The sequence below is a fragment of the Bos javanicus genome, chromosome 10 (assembly GCF_032452875.1).
Source record: "Bos javanicus breed banteng chromosome 10, ARS-OSU_banteng_1.0, whole genome shotgun sequence".
Classification (NCBI taxonomy): domain Eukaryota; kingdom Metazoa; phylum Chordata; class Mammalia; order Artiodactyla; family Bovidae; genus Bos; species Bos javanicus.
Genome location: NC_083877.1, coordinates 77,101,192 through 77,126,253, shown reverse-complemented (window position 1 = coordinate 77,126,253; position 25,062 = coordinate 77,101,192). Strand labels below are relative to the sequence as shown.

Below are 25,062 nucleotides of genomic sequence, written 5' to 3'. Positions count from 1 at the left end.
CTTGCCAGTAAGTAATTGACTTTTAAAGTTCTTTTGATATTGGGCAATGTCCACGTGGCCACCCAGAACCCCATGAGTTCAACACCAAAGGCATTAAAACGGTCCACTTGCCCCCAAATGTCTCTCTAGTAAAGAGAGCCTTTACAGTTCATAACATGCAGGACTCTATGGAAAGGACTGTCAAAGCTATGGAAGAGAACCCAACAGATCATGAAAGTCTGAAGGATTACACCACTGTACTTCTATCACTGTTACAGAAAAAGCCATTAAACCCAAAACAAATTCCTCCTGGAGAAAACTGTGTTCAGATGTTACATGACTTCACAGGATTTATGAAAGAGCCAATCAAGGACTCAAAAGCAATTCTGAGAGATCTTCAAAGATATGGCAAAAAAAGTTTGGGGGTAAAAGAGTTTCAAGAAAAGGATTTTGGAGACATTCAAGAGCTTACAGACACAAAACAAGAGCAATTAATAAGAACATGACTTGACAGAGATGAGTGTTTCTGAATCAGTGCCAGACAATGAGGAAGAAGACTAGACTACTACTGAAAGCAATCTACAAACTTAATGCAATCCCTACTAAACTACCTATGATACTTTTCACAGAACTAGAACAAATAATCCTGAAACTTATACAGTACCATAAACAACCCAGAATGGTCAAAGCAATCCTGAAAAAAAGAAAGCAAAGCTAGAGGCATAACACTCCCAAAACTTCAGACAATACTACTAAGCTACAGTAAACAAAACAGTATGGTATTGATCAAAAAAATAGATATATGGATCAGTGGACAGACTGGAGAGCCCAGAAATAAACCCATGCACCTACGGGCAGTTAATCTTTGACAAAGGAGGCAAGAATATACAATGGAGAAAAGACAGTCTCTTCAGTAAATGGGTTTAGGAAAACTGGACAGCTACATGTAAATCAATGAAGTTAGAACATGCCCTCAAACCACACACAAAAATAAACTCAAAATGGCTTAAAGATTTAAATACAAGACATGACACCATAAAACTCCTAGAAGAAAATATAGGCAAAACATTCTCTGACATAAATCATAATACCATTTTCTCAGATAAGTGTCCCAAAGCAACAGAAATAAAAGCAAAAAATTAACAAATGGGACATAACCAAACAAGTTTTTGCACTGCGAAAGAAACCATAAATAAAACAACCTACAAACTGGGAGAAAATATTTGCAAACAATGTGACCAACAAGGGCTTAATTTCCAAGGTATACAAATAATTGCTCATACAACCCAGTAATAAAAACAACAGCAGCAGCAACCCAATCAAAGGCAGAAGACCTAATCAGATACTTCTCCCAAAGAAGATATATAGGTGGCCAATAGGTATATGAAAAGGTGCTCAACATTGCTAATTATTAAAGAAATGCCAATTAAAACTTCAATGAGGCATCACTTCATACTAGTCAGAACGGCCATCATCAAAAAGTCAACAGATAATAAATGCTGGAGATGGTGTGGAGAAAAGGAAACTCTCCTACACTGTTGGTGGAAATGTAACTTGGCTCAGCCACTATAAAGAACAATACAGAGGTTCCTCAGAAAACTAAAAAACAGAATTGCCATATGATTCAGCAGTCCCACTTCTGGGCATATGTCTAGAGAAAACTCTAATTTGAAAACGTGTGCTCCAATGTTCACAGCAGCACCATTTACAATAGCCAAGACATGGAGGTAACCCAAATATCCATCAACAGATAAATGAATAAAGAGGTAGTATAAGTATATGTGCATGCTTGGTCGCTTCAGTCGTGTCCGACTCTTAGCGATCCTATGGACTGTAGCCCATCAGGTTCCTCTGTCCATGGGATTTTGTTGGCAAGAATACTGCAGTGGGTTGCCATTCTCTTCTCCAGGAGATCTTCCTGACCCAGGTGTCAAACCCGCATCTCTGTGTGTCTCCTGCCTTGCAGGTGGATTCTTTACTGCTGAGCTACCAGGGAAGACCATACACAATGTACTACACAGCCATAAGAAAGAATGAAAAAATGGCATTTGCAGCAATAGGGATGGACGTAAAGATTATCATATTAAAGTGAAGTAAGTTAGAAAGACAGATATCACATGACATCACTTATATGTGGAATCTAAAATATGATACAAATGTAATAATTTACAAAACAGACTCACAGAAAAAGAAAACAAATTTATGGCTACCAAAGAGGAATAGGGAGGGAGGGGAGAAATCAGGACTTTGAAATTAGCATATACAAAAAACTATATATAAAATAGATAAACAACAATGTCCTACTCTATAGCATAGGGAACTATATCCAATTATCTTATAACAAACCATAATTGAAAAGAATACAAAAAAGAATACATATATAAAACTGAATCACTTTGCTGTACACCAGAAACTTACACAACAGTGTAAATGGACTATACTTCAATTTAAAAGAGAGAGAGAGAGATAGAAGAATGAGTGCCAGAAAACAAACTGACATTAGACAGAATCTAATGTCTGGCAGATAAGGTCTGATTATTCAAGACTGCTTTTGACTTCTTTTTTACAACATGGATGCTTTTATGATATAGGAACTGAAATTAAGCAAATGGTAGGAAAGTGAAAGTGAAAGTCTCTCAGTCATGTCCAACTCTTTGCGACCCCACGGACTATACTGTCCATGGAATTCTCCAGGCCAGAATACTGCAGTAGGTAGCCATTCCCTTCTCCAGGGGAATCTTCCCAAAACGGTAGAAAGATGGGTACCATACAGAAAGTTTCAGAAAAATGCAAAAGCAAAAAAGACAGAAATTATGAAATATTTCCATAAAGTTATACCAAGTGCCTGCCACTCCTGCTCCCCTTCTACCTCCTCCACCTCTGCCTCCCCTGAAACAGCAAGACTAACTTCATATCTTCCTCTTCCTCATCAGCCTACTCAATGTGAAGACAATGAGGATGAAGACCTTCCACTTAAACAGTAAATGCTAATCATGCCGTACAGTTAACAAACTCATCTAATGCATATGTATGGTCTTCCTTTGAAAAATTTAGTAACTACACAGCAAGAACTGTATGAGATTTTTTTGTATCATCATCACCCAAGTATTCACTGGGTAACACATCATATGCAAAACTTGCAATGAAGTGGACAGCCTTGAAGTGGATAGCCTGTTCTTAAACAGGCCTAAGGTAAGTGGTATTCAAAATTAATAATACGTTAGTTTTCCTACTGTTTTATAACTTTGCTTTCAAATAATTACATTACCATAGAGCAAAACGCTGTCATAATTGGAGAAACTGCTTATCATCACAAGTGGGGTGTTTTTAATGTAACAATGTTTCTAAACTGTATCATGAATATGACTGAAACACTGCATGCCATAAAAATTTTATAATGATTCATTCATTAGTGTAAGGTTAGGCTACTACAAAGCAATCATATCAATTACACTAGGCTATAATAAAGCAATCATATTGCTACCTCCTTGTTATCAGTGCATGAACTGTTATAGCTATAAATATGAATTTCTTTTTCATATTATCTTTTCATTTTTGATGTCCAGTCTTAGTATCTGACAGACAATTTAGGTTTATCTTGTAAACAGAAAACGTAAATTTACAATATTTTCAGGGAGGGGACAGTCAGTGCTGCTGACCCCTGCACTGTTCAAGGGTCAACTGTATTAGCAAGAGCCACAGGCACAAGTTCCAATCCTTTGCCCTAAAAGGTTAAAAGAATTTTTCTTTAATTATATATAGCTAAAAATCTACCACAATCTGGTATTAAAGATACTTCTAAAATGTCTGAAATCAGCTCTCAGGAATTTACTACCTACATATTAATGCAGTTCTCAGGAAAAATTTTTATGCAGAGAATACTAAGTGCCAGACACTGTATTGGACATAGAAGGTTGCACTGAACAAGGAGAGTCCATGATGGATCCAACACAATCTAATTCAACAGCAGCTTGCAGGTTTTACTTCTGGGTTCCTCCATCTAACATCTGTTCTAGGCCATTTTTTCTGGCTGACAATATTTAGCCTCAGATTGGCCTGCTCTGGCAATCTTTATCCTATTTAAAGTCTACTTTATACTTCTTTTTTCCTCCAGATTCTAGAATAAAGTTCTGCCTCAGAGATTTTTCCTTTAAGGTTTTTTTTTTTTAGTGATTTCATGTTATTCAAGTTTTTCTAAAATTTTAATTGTATGTATAACTTTTATTACAAATGTATTACCACTTCATCAACCAAAATTTCTCTTGAATTCTCAATTATCATGATTTATATTTTCCTTTAAGAGTTACAATGATGAAAATCAGCAAGCCTTAAAACTAAGGAGTTCTTAATTCTTCATTTTTAAATTGTTAAATGTATTCTTTAGTAAGCAGATATATTTTCCTGGCACAGTCTTTATGAAAATGAATTCAAGTTATTTATATTGCATTCAAACCTGCTACTCCTCCCTCAAAGAAAAAAAAAAAAGAGAAAAGAAAATCCTCCATCCACCATCAAATACTTATTGACTACCCACTATGAGTCAGAAGCTATAACTTAGGTGCTCAGGTTATATCCCAAGGGGTTAACTAGAAGGGATGGCTCAGTGTCCCTACCCCCGGTATTATTCGACTTCAGCATAATCTTGCTCTGGGATATTTATCTTCTCCTTTGCATGCCATAGGACTGACCCAACTATAAACAGTAGACGCTCTGCAAACAGGATAAAGGCCAACGGTTTTCCTGCCTTCAGCCAAGCACTCAGGCCTTAAACTGCACATACATGGTTCAGGCCATGTGCATTTAGGTACTTAATAAAGGTTTTCATGAAAAAGAAGAAAAGGTTTCTCATTGAATTTTCATTCCAGCATGAAAATAATCACTAAATACAAATACACACACACACATACATATATACACAAGGGAAACAAGAGTGTTATACATAAGATAATATGACAAAAAGTTACAAGATACTTAGTCTGAATGGTCAGGAAAAGCTTATCTGATGCTGCCTACTAATACAGTCTCCATGATAAAGTGTCACTGTATAACACTATGCTATGCTAAGTCACTTCAGTTGTGTCCGACTCTGTGCGACCCCATAGACGGAAGCCCACCAGGCTCCCTCGTCCCTGGGATTCTCCAGGCAAGAACACTGGAGTGGGCTGCCATTTCCTTCTTCAATGCATGAAAGTGAAAAGTGAAAGTGAAGTTGCTTAGTCGTGTCCGACTCTTAGCGACCCCATGGATTGCAGCCTAACAGGCTCCTCCGTCCATGGGATTTTCCAAGCAAGGGTACTGGAGTGGGGTGCCATTGCTACCACTCCACAAATTTTGATTTTTAACAGTATGTATGAAAAATACCACTGTATTGTTTTTTTTTTGGCTGTACCCCGAAGCATGTAGAACTTCCCCAATTAGTGATCCAATCCGTGCCCCTGCAGTGGAAGCACAGAGTCTTAACCACTGGACCACCAGGAAAGTCCACCACTGTTCTAACTGACTAACCAGGTATTTTTGTAAAGCATTCTCTAGAATCTAAAATTAGATCACCTAAAAACCCTTTCAATCACAATAAATCAAACTGTCAAGTAATTTACTGGTGTTTAAAAGAAACTTGTTTTTAAGCCATCTTTTTCATTTAAAAAAGTAGCACTTTCTTAAAATCTCAAAACTACACAGTATATCAATAAATTAAACTATCACCAAAAGATAACTCTCCTAGCATTTTTAAGAATGTATCTGTATTATGAGGGACTAGTACTATTTGGTGGCACAGGAAGTAATAAATACTTTTTAAGTAAGACTTACCTATTCTGCAACTGTCTATACCATATTCCAAGTCAGGAACTCAGAACTTAAAAACACAGTAACATAATTGTTCTAAAAATATAAGTATCCAAGAGAAACACTATCTGGGTGGAAGGTGGAATATTTCTTTTCAGACATTAATCATACAAAAAAAGGTTTCGTGACCCTGAATGCATTTCCAACCTCCATTGCCCAAGAAAGAAAGACAAAGAAAAAGATATCAATCATTTGACTATCAGTGGGCTCCCTTGGGAGGTCCCTCAGTATTTCACAAACCTGGTTCTAGAACCTAGAACTCCTAACTGAAAAGATTACAGGATATAGAATCTAGATTTGACTACATTTGTCTCTTGACTTTTCTGCTGCCTTCATCGGGTATCACTAATAACACCTAAAGTGAGGTACTTTTTAAATACAGAACTTAAAAAAAAAAAAAGACATCTCTCCCTACAGTTTGGCAACACAGTTCAGATTACTCTAACTTATCCCAAGTGAGTCAACTTATGCAGACTAGAAGCTGTGAAAAGGTTCTCTCATCAACTCTTGCTATAATATAATACCTACATCACAGGAAGGGGCTCCCCAGGTGGGGCCATTGGTAAAGAACCTGCCTGCCAATGCAGGAGACATAAGAGATGCAAGTTTGATTTCTGGGCCGGGAAGATCCCCCTGGAGGAAGAGATGGCAACCCACTCCAGTACTCTTGCCTGGAGAATCCCATGGACAGAGAGGCCTAGCAGTCTATGGTCCATGGCGTCGTGAAGAGTTAGACACAACTGAAGCAACTTAGCACATACACACACATCACAGGGAAACCTATACACCTGTGGTCTCATCCTATGCCAGAATTTAAGCATAAGCCAAGAGCCTGTTCTTCTGTACTGTGCTAAGTGTTCTGTACGACTGTTTTACAATATTAAGGTTCTTTGAAAATTTTTTGACAAAATCTGTAGACACTAGATTAGCTTCAGGTCAGAAAGGCACATGAGAACTGATCATTCTATAAGCAATCTTCTCTATAAAAATATATATACAAAAAAATAAAAAGAATTATGTATTTTGCTAAACTTAAAAAATGCAAAAAAAAATCACTTTATGAATAAATAAAAACGTGCTTCCTAAAATTTAGTCTTGGCTCGAAGTGGCCCCAAGATATTAATATTTATATTCTCCAAGGTCCATATGTTTGAGGCTTGAAACTTAAGGAATGCCTATTCAGTTAACAATAATAATAGTTAACATGTATTGAGTCATTACTTCATGCATACACCAGGCACTGTGCTAAAGACTCTGTATTATTATTTACCCACATCTTACAGATTTGGAAACTCAGCATCTAATTTAACTATCCAAGCACAGCAAGCAAATCCAAATCAGGAATCAGACCACACCTGTCTTACTACATAGCTTATACTCTCTACAGAAATTCTAGAACTCACCCTACAAACACCTAGAATTCTCCCTACAAACACCCTAGAACTCACCTTAGAAATACCCTGATTGACCTGAATGCTCAAAGAAATAATCAGAATCCCCAGGAATACAACAACAAAAGCATACATTTAACTAGAGAAATGCTGCACATTTAGGTTGATTTTTATTTGGAATAAATATAATTATAAAAGTTCAATCATACTGTCATGCATAAAGTAATACCAAGAAACATAAAGAAAGGGGAAACACAGGATAACCATTCATAAGCAGAACTTGACATTACCAGAATATTTCTTGAAAATGGGGGTAATTTTAAGTTTTTGTGAAAACAATCCCTTTTTTCTCTTGAAAACTGTACCTAAAACATGATCTAATCTCCCACCTTAAATCTGTAAGGAGCATAAAGTTGTCCCTGGTAAAAACAAGTATCGCTTGGTAAAGTAGTAGCGGAGGTAGCAGCAGCAGGATAGCGGTAGAAGGCACAGGAGGAGTAACAGCAGTAGCATTAGAAACAGCACTGTAGTAACAACGGCAGTGACAGCAACGGAAGAGGCAGCTGCAGCAGCGGTAGTAGAGCAGTCATAGCAATATTACTAGTAAGCATAATATGCCAAGAAAAACATAGTTTTGGATTGTTGATCCTGAACCAGCCAAGTATCAGGGTCCTTACTAGAAGCAGTACTTCTCTTTGTATAGATCTGTAACTGAATGCTATGGTACACTGTAACTTCACCAGAGAAGTCTAGAGTTGAAGAAATTTTGGAGAACAGATACTTGAATTTTAGCTTTAAAAATCTCTCTGCCATAACTCAACTGTCACCTCCTTCAGATGTCATTCTCAGATTCCTTACTTTTACACTCTGGGGACAGCATTACTCTCTCCCTATGTTCACAAAGCATCTTTTATACGAGCATAGTTCCCTGTTTGGCATAACTGCAGAGCATTATGTCTTTCCTTTGGACTTTTGCCTCCTCAAGACTTTAATTTGTATCTTATCCATGCAGTTGTCTTGGGCACTCAAGAGAGTAAAAGTTCAATTAACAATTTTCCCATTTAAAAAACACTCAATAATCTAGTGTATAATTTACAATGAAAATTAACTAATGGTTGCTGAGAAACTGCTAAATATTGTGTATAAAGAATTAGGTAAGTTCAGAATCATCAGACTCAGCAGAAGTTTCTATAAGTTTCTCTGAGGACTGACTTTCCATTCAAATGACTAGACCTAACTGAGCTCTAAGCACAAACGACAGGCAGAGGACAAGTCAGAAGACCACAGAAAATCTAAAAGGAATCCTGACACAGAGATCACATTAAACCCATAAATATGAGGAAAGAAAAAATCCAATTTGTAAAATATTAAATTATTTGGATAAAGACAATTTATTAATACAACCTAAGGGTGGGAGTCTAGAATACCAAATTTGACATATCTAGGGGATCATTTTATCATCCGGTTGAAAATCTTCCACTTTTTAGAACAAACCTGTGTGAATAACTGTGGCAGTATAAGTCTGAAAGCATTGTTTTCTGATCATATGAGAAAAAAAAAATCCATTTTTCAAGATCCAGTAAAAACTAATTAGCACTGTGGGAGAGAACATGAAATATATAAAATACTCCTTAAAAGAAAGAGAGAGAAGCTGAAAGAAAGAGAAATTGAGACTTCTGAAAATCCAGGTAAGGAAATAGCACAGAGAAAAGCTAAATGCACATACAGTTCATGACAGCGATAGGTACAATAAACTGTCAGTCTGATCAATCTAATAATACCTTACTCAAAGAAAAAATATTATTTTTGAAACACAATGATGCAGAATGAGAGAATATACTACTAACTGCAAAAAGAAAAGGAAAGTGAAGTGGCTCAGTCGTGTCTGACTCTTTGCAACCCCATGGACTGTAGCCTACCATGCTTCTCCATCCATGGGATTTTCCAGGCAAGACTGCTGGAGTGGGTTGCCATTTCCTTCTCCAGGGGATTTTCCCAACCCAGGGATTGAACCTGGGTCTTCCGCATTGTAGGCAGACACTTTACCGTCTGAGCCACCAGGGAAAGCACACATTTAAAAATAAATTGTGATCACAACTATGTAAAAAAGTCTATATACAAAAAAGTACTAGAAGGCACACACATCCACCTGTAACTACAATCATGTTACGCTAGTGGGATTAAAAGTGATTCTTTTACTTTAAGAAAAAGTTGTCTAAATTTTCTCTAACAGTAATTTTTTAATATGAAGGTTTTGCAAAAGAAAATAAACTACATTTTATGTATAATTTAAACCAATTTCTTCTTATATCTCAATTTCTACCAATATATCTAATATGCAAGAGGTACATTAAGTTTTTTACCACATCAGAGAAAATTTAAGGATTAACATTACCTTATTCTACTCGTAAAAATACTTAGTGGGAAATCTAATTAAATTAAGACACTCAACATAAAGAGGTCATCCAATTAATTGGTTCCATAAATACAAAAATATCAGTACAAGGGTTTAATAACCACTCTTAGAATCATCAGTATAGTTATCAGAGTACAAATTGGTGTAACTTGACATGACCTTATTCTGAAACAGACTATAAAATCAGATATTTTTTGTAAGGTATAAAAATGAAACTCTATCAACACAGGAAACAAAGGCTGCTGTTGCCCCCAAACCACACATGCAAAGAGAGCTGCTGTTACCCCCAAACCAAATTTGCAGAGTAACAGTAAATGGACTCAAAACGAGCCATCTTACCAATAACGAAAATCAGTCCTAATATTAACTTCCCTCAGGAAAAGTTCTTTACTCATCCCTGCAAATTACAATGCATGATCTCAAAATGTGCAAACCTGATTCCAGAAGGAAATCACATTGCAAATGAGTAATACTGCCAAATCAGACAAAGAGTATTGTACCAAGTCTTTACCATTACTCAATTGTCAAAAAGATTCAAAAATAACCTTCAATCAGGTTCAACATGTAAAGAACTTGAAATTCATCACACTTGTCCTTATAGCAATAAAAAAGCTGAAGAGAAAAAATGAAAATCAACCACTCTTCTTCAATTAATCAGGGAATTGAAGCCAGAGGGCAAACCTCTAACCTGAAAACTACAGAGACAGGTAGATACAGAAAATCACACTGTGCAAGAAGCAAAGCCTAGGAAGATAAATCTTCAGCTGGAGCCAGTATCAGTAGGAACACTTTAAACAGTAAATGACAAACTGCTGGAGACTCAGTGTAGACTAGCTTAGAATGAAAAACCATGAGAGAGCTCAGTCTTTGAAAGGCCCCAACAGTTTCTAGAGTTTTACCTCCAGGAGCCCTACCAGGTTCTCAACTGTGATAATCTGAAAAAATTTTCTTTATTTCCAGCAGGGGGAAGGGAGACATAATAATTCTTAAAATATACCCAAAGCTTTCTGTTCTTCTTAAAAAAGACAGTCTGAAAAGAACATTATTTTAACAGAACCTAGCCTACCAGGAACTACCTTACCTAACTCCAGCTCCCTCCAGCCTTCAAAGAACAGAAGAGATACACAAATCAGGTTTAAAAAACTGAGACCTAATCACAATACCACAAAACTCCCAACCATCTTACCTCCATATCAATACAACTCTATACAATAACAGAGCATTACAGGTAAAAAGAACTTCAAAGTCTGAGACCCCATTTAAAGATTCTCTACATAACCCAAAGACAAAAGAACAAGCCAAAATAAGGACACTGCAAGAAATGTTAGCCTCTGACACCAAATACAGGCTTCCCAGGTAGCTCAGTGGTAAAGAATCCACCTGCCAATGCAGAAGACAAGGGTTGGATTCCATTTCCTCTTGGGATCAGGAAGATCCCAAGAGGAAATGGAAACCCATTCCAGTATTCTTGCCTGGAAAATCTCATGGACAGAGGAGCCTGCCAGTCTACAGTCCATTGGGTTGCAAAGAGTCAGACACAATTAAGAACTGGACACAACTGAACATATATGCACGGCATGGCATCCTAATCAGATAAATATAAAACCTCACACTAAAGATCTATTTTGATAGACATGAGTTTGAGTGAACTCTGGGAGTTGGTGATGGACAGAGAGGCCTGGCATGCTGCGATTCATGGGGTCGCAAAGAGTCGGACACAACTGAGCGACTGAATTGAAGTGAAAGATCTATTTACCTCCTCTTTTTTATCTACTATGCCATGCTTGCTGCTGCTGTGGCTGTTGCTTCAATCGTGTCTGACTCTGCGACCCCATAGATAGCAGCCCACCATGTTTGGATAGCAACAAAAAAAGACAAAGCATTGTAAAGGCAAAAAAACACACAATCTGAAGAAACAAAGCATGCCTCAAAACCAGACTCATACAGCAGAGGCTTTAGAATTAGCAATGGGTTAAAAAAAGGCTATGGTAAATATGCAAAGGGCTCTAATGGAAAAAGTGAACATGTAAGAACAAATGGGTAATAAAAGCAGAACATGGAAACTCTAAGAAAAGATCAATAGGAAATGTTACAAATCAACAACAATGTAACAGAAAACAAAAATGTCTTTAGTAACAAACACCAAACCAGATCCAGGAAGCTCAGTGTCCTCCAAGCAGAACAAATACTAAAATACTTACAGAACAACAGATGAGTAAGTCAACAAAAAAAGAAGAGAAAAAAAACAAAGAGAGGAGAAAAAAAATAAACCTTATCTAGAAAGAAGTAAAATAAGAATTACATTGAACTTTCTCTTCAGAAACCATGCAAACAAAATGAGTGAAATAAACACCAACCTAGAATTCTGTACCCAACAAAATTATCCTTCAAAAGTGGGGGGGCGGGGGGGTGGGCAACCGTCTCAGACAAAAATTGAGAAAACTGAAAACCTACTGATCTGCCTTGCAAGAAATGTAAAAACAAGTTCTTCAGACAGAAATAAGATTATATACTGGTAAGAAACATGGATTATATAAAGAAATGAGGAGCATAAGAAAAGCAATATATAAAGGCAAAACTAAAACTCTTATTTTTCTTATTCTTAATCTAACAAATAACGTGTTCAAAACCATATATTTTGTGATCACAGCTTATAGAAAACTTAAATGAATGACAGAATGGTATAAAGGATGGGAGAAAGGAATTGAAAATGCTCTAAGGTACTTGTGTATCCATGAAGTAGTGTAGCATTATTTGAAAATGAACTTGAATTACCTAGAAATGTATAAATGTTAACTCTGAGACAACCATTCAAAAAAGTTCCTTAAGAAATATAATGATATACTATAACAGGATAGAAAATGGAACCATATAAAATGCTCAATTAAAATGAGAGAAAGCAGAAACAGAGTGGAAGGCCAAAAAAAAATAAAAAGGAAAAGAAAAAAACAAAACCAGAAACTAAGAACTGGAGCAAGGAATGGAAAACATTTAAAATATGGTAAATACTAACAAGTATATCAATAATTACTTTAAATGTCAGTGATCTACATACACCAATTCAGAGTGACAAGACCCAACTATATGTTGTCTGCAAAAACCCACTTATAAAGGCATAGATATATTAAAGGAAAAGGGATAACGTAAGATATACTATGCTAACACTAAACAAAAGAAAACAGATAGAGCTGACTTCAAAGCAAGGAAGATTTCCAGAATAAGGAGAGACAGTATATAATGATAGAGGGTTGATTCTCCAAGAAGATATAACTATCCTTATATACATGCAGCTAACAACAGAACTAAATACTTGAGATAAAAACTAGTAGAACTGCAAAAAGAAATACATAAATTCTCTATTATATCTGAAGATTTCAATACCCCACTATCAGTAAATGAACCAACAGGCTGAAAATCAGTAAGACTATCACAGAACTGAACAGCACCATCAATTAACTGGATCTAATTGACATCCATAGAGGCTTCCCAGGTGGCACAGTGGTAAAGAATGCCCCTGCCAATGCAGGAGACACAGAGACATGGGTTCAATGCCTGGGTCGGGAAGAACCCGTGGAGCAGTAAATTGCAACCCGCTCTAGTATTCTTGCCTGGTAAATTCCAGAGACAGAGGCGCCTGGTGGGCTATAGTCCATGGCCTTGCAAAGAGTGAGACATAACTGAACACAGGACACAACTGGCATCTATAGACTACTTCATTCAACAACAGCAGAATACACATTCTTCTCAAGCTCAGAGGGAACATTCACCAAGCAGACTATATTGTGGGCTAGGAAATACACCTTTACAAATTTAAAAGAACAGATATCAAATGAAATATGGTCTCAGACCACAATGAAATTAAGCCAGAAATTAATAACAGTAGACAGCCAGAAAATCCCCAAGTATGTAGATATTAACAACATATACAAATGATACATGAATCAAAGTGTTGAGGATTTTTAAAAAATTTTTAACTAAATAAAAATGAAAATAAAGCATAAAAATCTGTGGGATACAGCAAATACCATACTACATTTTCTCTCTTAGAAAGAAACTTAACACTGGATGCATATATTTAAATTAAAAAAGTAAAGTTGACTACTCAAATTTCTACCTTAGGAAACAAGGAAAAGAAAATAATTAAATTCAAAATAAGCAGCAGAAAATAAATAATAAAAATCAGAGCAGAAATCAGTGAAATTGAAAACAGGGTAAACAAGAAAACCAACAAAACTAAAAGCTGGTTCTTTGAGAAGACCAATAAAATGAATAAACTCCTAGCCAAGCTTCCTAAGGAGAAAAGGAGAGAAGTCAATTACTAATATCAGACATGAAAGATGGGCCATGACTAGCAATCCTACAGATATTAAAAGGATAATAAAGAAATATTTGGATAATTCTATGCCCACAAACTTGCTAACTTAGAAGAAATGGACCAATTCCTTGAAAGACCCAATCTGCCAAAGCAAACACAAGGAGAAACAGATCATGTGAATAGGCCTATACTGGTCAAAGAAACTGAATAAACAACTAATCACTTTCCACTAGTACACTGTAAGTCAATTATACTTCAATAAAAAATAAATAAAATTAAAAAAAAGGAAAATGTGTTCAACATGGTCTTCCTTCCTTGCTTTTTTTCCTACGGAATTGCAGGAGTAGCTGGGGAGGGGGGGAAAGAAATTTTCTAGATTTTCAAGCATCCAAAAATCAAAAAAATAAATACTACATAGAAAGTGAAGACTGTGAATCACAAAAGGAATCAAATACATCCATAGTCTACATCATGCTTGCTTCAGAAAAGGTTATTTCATTTTCTGAACTCAGCTGACAGAGTAGAGCAACAAAACACTTTTCTAACTTTAAATGAACTAACTGACCTGAAGAATGACTCTATTCTAAATACAACATTCAGACTGAAAAATAAAATACAGTAAGTCAGAGAGAATGGAATGGACTAGAATGGGGTAATTCCATGTTTACCCAATATCTTCACTAATGATTTTAACTCAAGCAAACAAAACATAAATAAGGCTATAGTCACATATCAGAATACATCAGATCAGCACTTAAAGCATTCTCTATTTCTTTTTTTAATTTTGTCACTCCAACAAAACTAATACCAATACGGTATACAGCAGACACTCAACAATTACAGAACTTTAGAACCTGAGAGCTAGAAAGGCTCTCAGAGATACATTCCTATTCTCTTCTTTCAAACCTCCCCTTTTACCCATTGAGAAACTAATAGCTGGAGAAGACCGTAACTTTTCCAAGCTATTATAGTTAACAGTGAGACAGAAACTATCTTTTTGCCTTTTCATACTGTTCATGGGGTTCTCAAGGCAAGAATACTGAAGTGGTTTGCCATTCCCTTCTCCAGTGGACCACATTTTGTCAGAACTCTCCACCATCACCTGATGAGAAGAACTAACTCATTTGAAAAGACCCTGATGCTGGGAAAGATGGAAGGCGGGAGGAGAAGGAGACAACAGAGGATGAGATGGTTGGATGGCATCACAGACTCAATGGACATGAGTTTGAGTAAACTCAGGGAGTTGGAGATGGACAGGGAGGCCTGGTGTGCTGCGGTCTATGGGGTCGCAAAGAGTGGGACACGACTGAGCGACCAAATTGACTGACTAACTGGACAGAAACTAGAACCAAAGCATCTTGACTTCCATACTGGTATTCCTTCCACAATATACCATGCTGTTGTCAACAACTCTGATGAGCCTGAGATTTCTATCCTACATGCATGCAAAGCAATGAGACTGTGAGAGTTTCATGGCTACTGAGAACCAAAAGTATCTAGCCACACACAGACTGAACACAGAACTGAAACCATATACTCTGCAATGCATTTAATACTACCCACCCCCCAAATTTATAACCACTGGAACATGTGAATTTGACCTCACTTGGAAACAGGATCTCTGCAGATGTAATCAAGGTAACATAAGGTCATACTGGATTAGGGTGGGTTCTAATCCAACGACTGGTATCCTTATAAAAAGAAGGCAATTTGGACAGAGATACAGAGGGAAGATCCCCTAGAGGAGGGCACAGCAACCTATTCCAGTATTCTTGCCTGGAGGAGCCCATGGACAGAGAAGCCTGGCAGGCTACAGTCCAGAGAGTAACAAAGAGTCACGTACACACAGAGGGAAGACCACCATGTGAAGATGGAGGTAGAGATTAAAGGTATGCTGCCACAAGCCAAGAAACACCAAAGATTGCTTAAAAATACCAGAAGCTCGAAAAGAGGAAACAATTATTCCCCTAGAGGCTATTCTTTTAAGTGACTAATTAGTCACTAATTACACAGCAATTTGTTATAGCATCCCTAGGAAACTAAAACACCTACACACAAACACGCACACACCCCTTTCTGTTTACATGAGCCTGGCTTTACACTAGCATACTCTACTATTCCAGGAGATTCTTGCGGGAACATAACTTGATTATAGAAATTTCACAAAAGACTCATCAAGACTCCAACAGAAAGCATCAACAGTTTAAATCCTTGCATCGCTGTTTTGATCAATTCTAAATTGTTGTATTGATATTCATGATACTTACTCAATATTAATCAAGCTCCATCATCACCATTGCAAGACTCAAATAAAATCAAACTTCAAATTCTAAAATTTTTACCTTGACTTTGCCCTTTTAAGGTATTATCAAATATCTGTCAAGGTGGTATTCTCCTTTACCACAGTAAGCAATAAACTCAACTTTATCAATAGGTTGTGTTAGTGTAATATCTGGTGAGCCAGTATCAGATAATCCTGGCAGAAAATATGATACCCCTGGGTCAGAAACAAAGAGAAGTTTACTACTCAAAACAACAGCTGTAGCCAATGTTATCATCTTTCGCACTGGTTCCCCAAGCTCCAATTCCTAAAGGGCAATACAAAGATAAGCCAGGTGATGCTGCACACACAGTGAGTTACATTACAGGAGAAGAAAGCTGAAACCTAAGAACCGTCAATATTTTAAAGGAGTTGCAAGCAAAAATATCCCACCTTTTCCCAAGAGAGATTATCTTGATTATCCTGGACAGTAAGGAAATCTGCCCTCTGTTGTTATGGAAATACCATTTCTATCTTCTCAGGCTGTTAGCGATGCAAATTTCTTTCAAAAGAGGGCCCTAAACAAAAGCTGCCAATGCCTCTGGCTCAGAAGATGTGCTGAAGCATAAGAGATCATGGAGAATCACCTCTCAATAGGTATCTCCCTTGTCCTAAAGGGCTAGAGACTTTAGGAAATCAGGATGAAGTTAGTATAAAGCAATGAGTAGAAAATGTTCCAGGAAGAAAACATTTAGACAAAAAGGTATACTACCTGTATAACCTAAAACCACTCTGTGTGTCTTAAACAGTCTCTCTCAACAAGCCTGTATATCAACTACGCAAAAGTAAATAATTATATGTTTGATTCTTACTTTTATTTTAAACTATTACATTTCCAAAAGAGTATACTGAATGAGGGTTTTTATTTTGTTTGCTAATTTTCTAGGTTTAGCAGCGCTCATGAAAAAAAAGAAAAACAGGGACTTGCCTGGAGGTTCAGTGGTTAATACTCTGCACTTCCACGGCAGGGGGCACAGGTTCAGTCCCTCCTCAGGACACTTAATATCCTCCTGCTGTGCAGTGCAGCCAAAATTTAAAAAAAAGGAAGAAGAAAAAAAGAAAACTGTTTACTAGTTCTGAACTTCACCAATTTTACCTGTAAATACAATTATTAAATGAAATCCTCAAGAGCAGAATATAATCCACATTTTAGAGTACTTAGATTTTTAACCAAGAAATCTAAGGTCCAAATTTATCTAAAATTTGTAAAACTTTGGGTCTCATTTAATATTATACATTTTAAATTAATCCACATAAAATTTTAAGGTTGTTGAAAAATAAAAAATAATTTGCTAGATTTTTCTAGCTACATATTTAATATCAGCATATTTTTGCATCTGTTTGAAAATGAAGATCATATCTCATACCCTTTCAACAGTAACCTGTTTTAACAAATCAGTTGAAAGAGAAATTAAAACTGAGTTTTTTAAATAAACAATTGTAAATTGAGCAATTTAACTTTGTTTCAACTCTAAGATCAAGCAATGATCCCTGGAGGAAGAGAGGCAGGATAATGAGTAAAATGAGCACTACATAACATGTCTCCAGAGAGCTGTGTGACTAAATCTTATCACCTCACCTCTCCAGGTCTCCACTTTCCTATTTACAAAAAAAAAAAAAAAATACAGGTATTAGACTAAATGTTCCTTAAGGTCCATGTCACTTAACAGTTCTACAAGTCCAGTTTTGACAGTTTTGATTGATTCTACTTTCTCATGATTTCAGAAAATTAACTTCCTACTTCTTGCCCTGACAATCTTAAAGAATCCACGGATGAAATGATGCTCTAAAGAACTCAAAGAAGTCCACTAAATCATCAGTTCAGCAAGTAGTAATATTTGCAGTAGAAATAATTCTTTCAGAAAACACCAAAATCTAAAATGACCCTCACCATCAAGAAGTTCAATCGTCTACTTGAGAATGTAGGTACATGAAATTCTAATAGACTTTCAGTTCAGTTCAGTTGCTCAGTTATGTCCGACTCTTTGCAACCCCATGAATCGAGGCACGCAAGGCCTCCCTGTCCATCACCAGCTCCCGGAGTTCACTCAGATTCACGTCCATCGAATCAGTGATGCCATCCAGCCATCTCATCCTCTGTTGTCTCCTTCTCCTCCTGCCCCCAATCCCTCCCAGTATCAGAGTCTTTTCCAATGAGTTAACTCTTCGCATGAGGTGGCCAAAGTACTGCAATTTCAGCTTTACCATCATTCCTTCCAAAGAAATACCAGGGCTGATCTCCTTCAGAATGGACTGGCTGGATCTCCTTGCAGTCCCAGGGACTCTCAAGAGTCTTCTCCAACACGACAATTCAAAAGCATCAATCTTCGGCGCTCAGCCTTCTTCACAGTCCAACTCTCACATCCATACATGACCACAGGAAAAACCATAGCCTTGACTAGATGGACCTTTGTTGACAAAGTAATGTCTTTGCTTTTCAATATGCTATCTAGGTTGGTCATAACTTTCCTTCCAAGGAGTAAGCGTCTTTTAATTTCATGGCTGCAGTCACCATCTGCAGTGATTTTGGAGCCCAGAAAAATAAAGTCTGACACTGTTTCCACTGTTTCCCCATCTATTTCCCATGAAGTGATGGGACCGGATGCCATGATCTTTGTTTTCTGAATGTTGAGCTTGAAGCCAACTTTTTCACTCTCCTCTTTCACTTTCATCAAGAGGCTTTTTAGTTCCTCTTCACTTTCTGCCATAAGGGTGGTGTCATCTGCATATCTGAGGTGATTGATGTTTCTCCCAGCAATCTTGCTTCCAGCTTGTGCTTCTTCCAGTCCAGCGTTTCTCATGATGTACTCTGCATATAAGTTAAATAAGCAGGGTGACAATATACAGCCTTGACATATTCCTTTTCCTATTTGGAACCAGTCTGTTGTTCCATGTCCAGTTCTAACTGTTACTTCCTGACCTGCATACAGGTTTCTCAAGAGGCAGGTCAGGTGGTCTGGTATTCCCATCTCTTTCAGAATTTTCCACAGTTTATTGTGATCCACACAGTCAAAGGCTTTGGCATAGTCAATAAAGCAGAAATAGATGTTTTTCTGGAACTCTCTTGCTTTTTCCATGATCCAGCAGATGTTGGCAATTTGATCTCTGGTTGCTCTGCCTTTTCTAAAACCAGCTGGAACATCAGGAAGTTCACGGTTCACATATTGCTGAAGCCTGGCTTGGAGAATTTTCAGCATTACTTTACTAGCGTGTGAAATGAGTGCAATTGTGTGATAGTTTGAGCATTCTTTGGCATTGCCTTTCTTTGGGATTGGAATGAAAACTGACCTTTTCCAGTCCTGTGGCCACTGCTGAGTTTTCCAAATTTGCTGGCATATTGAGTGCAGCACTTTCACAGCATCATCTTTCAGGATTTGGAGTAGCTCAACTGGAATTCCATCACCTCCACTAGCTTTGTTCGTAGTGATGCTTTCTAAGGCCCACTTGACTTCACATTCCAGGATGTCTGGCTCTAGGTGAGTGATCACACCATTGTGATTATCTGGGTTGTGAAGATCTTTTCTGTACAGTTCTTCTGTGTATTCTTGCCACCTCTTCTTAATATCTTCTGCTTCTGTTAGGTCCATACCATTTCTGTCCTTTATCGAGCCCATCTTTGCATGAAATGTTCCCTTGGTATCTCTGATTTTCTTGAAGAGATCTCTAGTCTTTCCCATTCTGTTGTTTTCCTCTATTTCCTTGCACTGATCGCTGAAGAAGGCTTTCTTATCTCTTCTTGCTATTCTTTGGAACTCTGCATTCAGATGCTTATATCTTTCCTTTTCTCCTTTGCTTTTCGCTTCTCTTCTTTTCACAGCTATTTGTAAGGCCTCCCCAGACAGCCATTTTGCTTTTTTGCATTTCTTTTCTATGGGAATGGTCTTGATTCCTGTCTCCTGTACAATGTCACGAACCTCATTCCATAGTTCATCAGGCACTCTATCTATCAGATCTAGGCCCTTAAATCTATTTCTCACTTGCACTGTATAATCATAAGGGATTTGATTTAGGTCATACCTGAATGGTCTAGTGGTTTTTTCCTACTTTCTTCAATTTCAGTCTGAATTTGGCAATAAGGAGTTCATGGTCTGAGCCACAGTCAGCTCCTGGTCTTATTTTTGCTGACTGTATAGAGCTTCTCCATCTTTGGCTGCAAAGAATATAATCAATTTGATTTCGGTGTTGACCATCTGGTGATGTCCATGTATAGAGTCTTCTCTTGTGTTGTTGGACTAGGGTGTTTGTTATGACCAATGCATTTTCTTGGCAAAACTCTATTAGTCTTTGCCCTGCTTCATTCCATTTTCCAAGGCCAAATTTGCCTGTTACTCCAGGTGTTTCTTGACTTCCTACTTTTGCATTCCAGTCCCCTGTAATGAAAAGGACATCTTTTTTGGGTGTTAGTTCTAAAAGGTCTTGTAGGTCTTCATAGAACTGTTCAACTTCAGCTTCTTCAGCGTTACTGGTTGGGGCACAGACTTGGATTACTGTGATATTGAATGGTTTGCCTTGGAAACGAACAGAGATCATTCTGTCATTTTTGAGATTGCATCCAATTACTGCATTTCAGACTCTTTTATTGACCATGATGGCTACTCCATTTCTTCTGAGGGATTCCTGCCTGCAGTAGTAGATATAATGGTCATCTGAGTTAAATTCACCCATTCCAGTCCATTTCAGTTCGCTGATTCCTAGAATGTCGACATTCACTCTTGCCATCTCTTGTTTGACCACTTCCAATTTGCCTTGATTCATGGACCTGACATTCCAGGTTCCTATGCAATATTGCTCTTTACAGCATCGGGCCTTGCTTCTATCACCAGTCACATCCACAGCTGGGTATTCTTTTTGCTTTGGCTCCATCCCTTCATTCTTTCTAGAGTTATTTCTCCACTGATCTCCAGTAGCATATTGGGCACCTACTGACCTGGGAAGTTCCTCTTTCAGTATCCTATCATTTTGCCTTTTCATACTGTTCATGGGGTTCTCAAGGCAAGAATACTGAAGTGGTTTGCCATTCCCTTCTCCAGTGGACCACACTCTGTCAGATCTCTCCACTGTGACCCGCCCATCTTAGGAACTACATATTTGCCTTAAAATTTCATGACATGCTCTTCAGCAAATGGAATCAGTATTCCTACAAACTAGAAATTCATCCCTTTTTCTAATATTTGGCTTTCAGTAATGTTTTTGAAACTCTGGAAAAGACCCTGATCCTGGGAAAGATAGAAGGCAGGAGGAGAAGGGGACAACAGAGGATAAGATGGTTGGATGGCATTACTGACTCAATGGACATGAGTTTGAGCAAGCTCTGGGAGATAGTGATGGACAGGGAAGCCTGGAGTGCTGCAGTCCATGTGGTGTTGCAAAGAGTCAGACACGACTGAGGAACTGAACAACAACAAATGTTTTTTATGTTTATTATAAAGTTATGCCAGATAACTAATTAATAAGACACTCACAAAAGAGCTCAAATCCTGAAGAACTTCTGAGCATAGCATCATCTCTGACTCTGTGTTGAATATGCCCAATGAACAAATATTCTCTCAGGAACATCTTTAAAATGCTCTGTCTCTGCCTAAAATGTTTTATCTATTTCTGAAATGTTCCCTGAGAACATAATATAGCATACCACTTATCCAACAGAGACTATGAAAGTTATATAATTTATCTAAAGATACGCAAAAACATGAGAACAGTTCAAAGTCACACTGACTCTTTTTTTAGTGTTCAGGCTTTGTAGTTGAAATTGAAACCAACATTTTCTGAATCTAAGCATGACATTTTGCTCAAAATATTTTTATTTCTGTAGCACATAATGAACTAGATATTCCTTGTAAATATTCAAATAGCTTTTTGATACCACTAAATAAGCTAATCTTTCATATTACTAATTTAATTTCCCCAAGGCAGAATGACAGTTTCCATCATTTTCATCCCAAGTATTCATTCAAGAAAGTTTAAATTAACTTTTCATGCCCAACCTTTGTCCTTTTTACATACATTTTTAAGACAGAAGAATTCTTACAAATACTTGACTTTTCTAAACAGGTAACTCTTGGAGCTCCCTCTATGAGGGTTAACTACATAAAAATTTGTACATTTCTGATCTACCACTATACTGAGGAAAGCTACCTGATTTTTCCATAATAAGGACAACACATAAGTTCCAATATACCCCCATCTTATAATTTTCATCACCTCTCTTTCTATACTCAAAATGATCATTTAAAAAAAAAGATCATAAGTTGCAAGTCTCTTCCCATACCCATATGATCTGTTAAGTTTTTTCTAATTAATTTTTAATGACATTTTAAAAAAGAAATGCAACCCCCAATCCAAAAAGGCAATAGTTAAATCATTATGATCTCTTTAAAAACAAGTAACACTGTTTTAATAAAGAATATATAATCACATTTTTATTTTAAACTGTATGACTCCACAGTAAATATATTATATACCATGACAAGTGGAATTTATTCCTGCAACTAAGGAGAGCATAGCATACAAAAATTAATATGCCACATCAACAAAATGAAGGAAAAACTCACATAATCATCTCAACTAACACACAAAAAGTGTTTTACAAAATTCAACATCCTTTCATGACAAAGACACTCAATTAAATAGGAATAGAAGGAAACTACCTCAACATAATAAAGCCATATATGAAAAGCTCACAGCAAACAACATACTCAATGGTGAAAGACTAAAAGCTTTTCCTGTAAGATCAGGAACAAGGTAAGAATGCTCACTTTCATCACTTCTATTGGCTACAGCACCGAAAGCTCAAGTGACAGCAATTACGAAAAAGAATACAAGGCATTCAGACTGAAAAGGATAAAATAAAATTATCTCTGCTTGCAGATAATGTGGTCTTCTATGTAGAAAACCCTACAGACTCCACCAAAACAACTGTTAGAAGTAATAAATGAATTCAGCAAAAAAAGATACAAAGACTAAAGTCAGTTGTGTTTCTATAGGCAAACAATGAACAAACTGAAAAAGAAAATTACAAAAATAACTTAATTGACAGTAGTATAAAAAAGAACAAAATACTTAGGAAATAAGTTACCCAAGGAGGTAAAAGGCTTGTACAATGAAAACTATAAAACATTGCTGAAAGAAATTAAAGAAGACATAAATAAATGGAAATAAATCTCACGTTAATATTCTAAAAGACTTAATATTGCTAAAATGTCAATACTACCCAAAGCAATCTACAGATTCTATGCAACGCTTATCAAAATCCCAAAGAATTTTGCACAAAGAGAAAAAAGGATCCTAAAATTCACATAGACTCTCAAGGGACCTCGAAGAGCCAAGAAGATCTTGAAAAAGAAAAGAAAAACTAGAGGATTCACCCTTCCTGATTTCAAAATTTCACTGGAATGCTACAGTAATCAAAACAGTGCAGCACTGTCAAAAAGACAGACACACGGACTAGTGAAAGACAGCTTAGAAATAAACTCACACGTACACGCTCAAATGATTTCTGATAAGGGTGTTAAGACCATCCAATGGGGGAAAAGTAAGTCTTTTGAACAAATGAGTGCTGGGGAAACTGGTCCACACACCTAATGCCATATACAAAAATTAACTGAAAATGGATGAAGAACCTAAATGTAAGACTTAAATAATAAAACTCTTAGAAGAAACAAAGCACAAAAGCATCAGGACATTGAATTTCACAATGATTTCTTGGACAGGGGGACACCAAAGGCACATGTAAAAAGAAATTAAAAAACGAATTTGACTTTATGAAAATTAAAAATTTTGTGCACAAGATACTATGCATAGAATAAAAAAGGCAACCCACAGAATAGGATAAAATACTTGGAAATCATATATCTGATAAGAAATTGATATCCAGAATATGTAAGAACTACCCTAGAACTCAACAACAAACCAGCATGACTCAAAATTGAGAAAAGGGCTTGAAACAACATTTCTCCAAAGACATGTAAATTACCAACATGAAATAACATGAGAAGATGCTCAATGTCAGCAATCATTAGGGCAACACAAATGAAAACTAAAGTACAATACCACATCATAACCATTAAGATGGTTACTTAAAAAAAAAGAAAATAATAAGCACTGGCAAGGACGTGAAGAAACTGGAAGCCTTGTGCACTACTGGCAGAAATATAAAATGGTGTAGCTCCTGTCGAAAACAGTATGGTGGTTCTCAAAAAAAGTAAAAATAGAATTTGATCTAGCAATTTCGCTTCTGAGCATATACACAAAAAGAAATAAAAGCAGGGCCTTGAAGAGATCACTGTACACCCATGTTCACAGCCACACAGTGGCTGTGAATACACAGCAGCTAAAACACGGAAGCAACCCAACTATGTTCATCAACTGATGAGTAGATAAGCAAAATGTGATATATACACACAATATTATTCAAACGTAAAAAGGGAAGAAAACTGCAATATGCTACAAATGGATGTACCTTGAGCACGTTACACTAAGTGAAATGAGTCAGTCATAGAAAGAAAATTACTGTATAATTCCATTCATATAAAGTACTTAGAGTGGTCAAAATCATAAAGACAGAAAGTATCGTGCTGGTTGCCAGGGACTGGGGGAGCAGAGAATGGAGAGTTATTGTTTTATTGTTTAATGGGTATAGAGTTTCAGTTTTACAAGATGAAAAGTTATGAGGATGGATGGTGGTGACGGCTACATAACAATGTGAATATACTTAACACCATTGAGCTGTACATTTAAAAATGGTTAAGGTAAATTTTATGTGCATTTTATCACAGGATTAAAAAAGAAGAAAGCACGA

General features: G+C 36.8%; 1 protein-coding gene and 1 non-coding gene across 11 annotated transcripts in view; both read right to left on the bottom strand.

Annotated features, from left to right (window-relative positions):
- FUT8 (fucosyltransferase 8) overlaps positions 1-25,062 on the bottom strand; it is a 332,211-nt gene that overhangs the window by 251,545 nt on the left and 55,604 nt on the right. For 2 of the 10 annotated variants that reach the window (XM_061429157.1, XM_061429156.1), the window contains exon 3: positions 17,194-17,278. The exons of 5 other annotated variants lie outside the window; for them this stretch is intronic. The gene's annotated coding sequence lies outside the window, so the exon portion shown is untranslated. Of the gene's footprint in view, positions 1-5,787; positions 6,020-7,097; positions 7,201-17,193; positions 17,279-25,062 lie in introns of those variants that run through there. 3 more of the 10 variants (XM_061429159.1, XM_061429166.1, XM_061429165.1) reach the window with 3 other exon arrangements.
- TRNAC-ACA (transfer RNA cysteine (anticodon ACA)) lies at positions 9,207-9,278 on the bottom strand. The gene has a single exon. It is a non-coding gene; the product is annotated as a tRNA-Cys (tRNA).